Here is a 4,089-nt window from a genome sequence, read left to right on the forward strand (position 1 = left end):
ATACTGGGTTTTGCTAGTAAAGGCTGAACTGTGCCTGCTGGGTGTCTGCCAACCTAAGCGATACCGTTGCCTGCAGAGGTTTTGTACAGTCCTCCTGTAGTTCACAGATCACAGTAGCACAGATGTGTGCAGCTGCGTACTCCTCACCGAGCCCAACAAACCCACATATTTTTCACTGAAATGCTGCTGCTGTTTCATGTAAACCAAAAGCTATTGTTCTTGGTTTCAAGGTTTAAAAAAGGCCATTCCCCCCAGACGCTCCTATCAAAGTATCTCTCTGTACTATTTGGTTATATATGGGGTGACCATCAGTGTAGATCTCCCTGGACACTCTAATTAATATCACAGTTTTCATGTCACTGTGCATCACATTTGGAAATGGTGTTGCTTTCCCAGAAGTCCAGGTGATCATTAGTAGTCCATCCTGTTGCTGCGGGACGTTTTCAGGGGCTGAAGACTCTCTTTGGTCTTCGCTTTACAGTATTCTCTGAATCTTCTTTGACTTGATTCCACAGTTATTTGAACCTTTTCTGGATGTCATTTCGTGACTTGGGTGGGTTTTTTTAGCTTTTATGAGAATACAGTCTGGAAATCCTGCATTAGTTTCTTCAGGTGAGAAAAAGACTGTGGGTTTAGCTGTTCTCTTGCAGCATGAAAATTCTCGATTTACTATCAGTCATCTGTCCTGGTTTTGGCACATAGGGATACACTACTTAATTCTGCTGGTTTTTTTTTTATATTTGGCAGCAGCCAGAACAAATGAACATCTGAAAGACTAAAACTTTCACTACTGGAAAAACATCCTCAGTGTTGTCTCCTTACTGTCACAGTCTCTTTCCTGTCCTTGAATACATTAGCATCTGTAGCCAGAAATTGCAGAGATGAGCTTATCCACTAGGTCTTCTGCCCTCTGTGTTCCTTCATGTATCGAACAAGGACAGAATTTATTTTTATATTGGCTACCTTTTTCCTTCCTGGATCCTTTTCCACCTTACCTGCAGCAGTTCTTGCCATTAGAAGCCATCCACATTATCCCTCTGGGGTTGCTGCCCAAAGTTCCCCCTGGCTCTGTGAATCAGGCCTGTGTAAGTCTCACTTCTGTCACTTGTTCTGGTTGTCTTTGAAAATAAAGTAAAAATACTTTCCTTATTTCCCAGCTACCCATGGATCTATGCCATAGCATTACCCCCTGGAGCCCTTACGTGAGCTCCTTTAGTTCACACTCACCCCAGTCTTGCAGCTGTGCTCTTTTCTAGAGCTGCTTTTTGAGATTTTCCCCTCCAAGCAACTGAATCTTGCCTTTGGTCCTTTTTCCTCTTAGCAAACAACTGGTATCTAACTGTTTTCTGACTCTTTGATTCTGAAATTAGGGAAATTGTGTTTATGTGAATTTATTCAAGAAGGTGTGACCTGTGTTCTGACATTTGTTGAAATTTCTTTTTCAGGGGATTTTTCTGAGCTTACAGTAAACCCAATTTCAAGGGTCAACTTCTGTTTAAAAAGCCTCCTACTGTTGTTTATATTTTAACCACTGTGCTAACTATTGTACCCTGACTCTGAAATAAGATCTGATAAACTTCCACCTATGGTAGGCCTCACAGTGGTCAAATAAAAGAGAACAAACACCACAAGACCAGAATTGGGGAAAGATTTAGACACTGTGTGGATCTATGAGGGAAAAAGAAAAGGAAGAAAGGCACAAATGGAGCAGATAAATCAACAGTTCACATGACATCCTTTAAAATGAGCCTTGAGAGGTCACATCCTTGTCACAAGACAGCAGTGAGGAGTGCCAGTCTGGCAGATGAAAGGCACTGCTCCTGTTTTGACATTTTCATGTGGAGAACTTAGAGAAAGAGCACTTTTGTATCAGGATCAATTGCTGACAATGTCACAGAATCACAGAATTGTCAGAGTTGGAAGGGACCTCTAGAGATCATCTAGTCCAACCCCCCTCCCAAACAGGATTGCACAGAGCACATCACTCAGGACTGCATCCAGGCGGGTCTTGAAAATCTCCAGAGAAGGGGACTCCACAACCTCCCTGGGCAGCCTGTTCCAGGGCTGTGTCACCCTCACTGTAAAGAAGTTTTTTTCTCATATTTGAATGGAACTTCCTATGTTCCAGCTTGTGCCCGTTGCCCCTCAACCTGTCACTGGAAACCACTGAGAATAGTCTGGCTCCATCGTCCTTTAGCCCACCCTTTAGATACTTGTAAACGTAGATAAGGTCTCCCCTCAGCCTTCTCTTCTCCAGGCTAAAGAGCCCCAGCTCTTTGATCCTTTCCTGGTAAGGGAGGTGCTCCAATCCCTTAATCATTTTAGTTGCCCTACATTGGACTCTCTCCAGTGGTTCCCTGCCACAGCTGTGGCTGGGACAAGACAATGGCCAGGGAGTCAGGAGGTGTGGAGCAGGAGAGAGGGAACCCAGGATCTGGAATGAGAATTGAAAATGGGGCTAAGATTGTTAAAACCACGTGGGGCTAAACCAGACTTGAGTAGTTCTCAAAAGTCTGCTTTCTAGTGAAACCTACTTTGTATTCTGTTCCTTCATTTTATCCTTATTTCCCAATGAATAATTGTTCCTTAAACCCAATAAACACAATCCCACATAAAATTGCACAATACCCAACCCCTTCTCTCTGTCACCCTTCAAGTGTTTCCGTGAGCTGTCTTGCTCCCATCAGCTCCTCTCTTGGGCCCGTCTGCTTTGTTTCATAGAATCATAGAATCATTTGTATTGGAAAAGACCTTAAAGACCATTGAGTCCTGGAGAAGACCTTGAAAACCATAAACCTAACACTGCCAAGCCCACCACTAAACCAAGTCCCTAAATGCCACACCCACACAACTTTCTGGGCTAGCATTAGTTGTCTCCCAGGCCTCTACAGATATTCCACACTTTGCTGTTTTTCAAAAGTTGCATTAAAACAGCTTTAAGACAACCAGATAACATGGTATTGCAGCACCCTACAGGAGAAAAATAGCTCAGAAGCACAAGCAGGATCAGCTCTAGATTTCTCATATAATCTGTAAAATAGCAGCTAATCTGGTTCCTATACTAGAATGCCTCTCTTATGTATTTGCTCCTGCACCCCTAGCTTTATCCCAAGCCCTCAGTGCGACACATTCTACTTAAATTAAGGGGGGCAGCAAGGAGGCAGATAGCCTCAATAGTTCTTAGAATGAACCCATGCTTCTATGAACTTTCAATTGCAGAAGACTGAACTGCGTGACCCAGCAGCGCCCATTCAAGCCTGTTTACCTCACCCAGTATTCAGCCCCCTCCTGCCTCCAGTGAGTCACTGGCACATTGGATTCAACAAGTTGTTTTGAAGCGACACCAGTGAGCTAACATGCAAGGGAAGCCATGAAATGGTGCTGCGGGGCAACTTTTCCAAGGCAAAGGCCACTTGGGAAATGCAGAGTGAGCTGATGTTGAAATCAGGATAAGACATGGATGAGCAAAGTCTGACACCCTCGCTGGATGAGTTTATGCATGCAGTGTGAGGTTAATGGCTGGTAACAAAGAACACTAAATAGCTCTCTATGGGGCGTAAACCTAACGTTGTCCTATTGAACTAAAATGAACTGTAAATCTTACTCCCAAATAGAAGAAAAAAAGAAAAGTCTAGGTCAAGGAAACACAGAAGAGAAGGGATTCTTTAATAAGAAAGTAAAATTAAACTAATTTGCAGAGTTAATGTTATCTGGATCTGATAACTGTGCTTACCCTGAGATTAAACGGAAGTTGGTCCTTATAAATCAGTCCAGGTATGCCTGGCTGAAATTACCATTGGGACTCCAGTGTCAGGACCAATTCAAATTCTGCCCTGTTCACATGATTCCCCATGCTTTCCAGCAACATTATTCCTGTCTACTACCTAGCAAAAAAAGACCTAACCATCTGAGAACAAAAACATGCCCCACAAAAGAGGAGAGTGCCTTCACATTTCCCAGCATCCAGCACAAATGATTGAGTCTGATTTGGTAATCCATGCAATTCAAGGTTGCTTGAATGGCCACACCACAGCAAGGGGGGCCACAGCATGGGAGAATGATTAACTCCACCTGCCTGCCTTGTTTGTT

Source organism: Calidris pugnax, unplaced genomic scaffold (genome assembly GCF_001431845.1).
Source record: "Calidris pugnax isolate Ruff unplaced genomic scaffold, ASM143184v1 scaffold24, whole genome shotgun sequence".
Classification (NCBI taxonomy): Eukaryota; Metazoa; Chordata; class Aves; order Charadriiformes; family Scolopacidae; genus Calidris; species Calidris pugnax.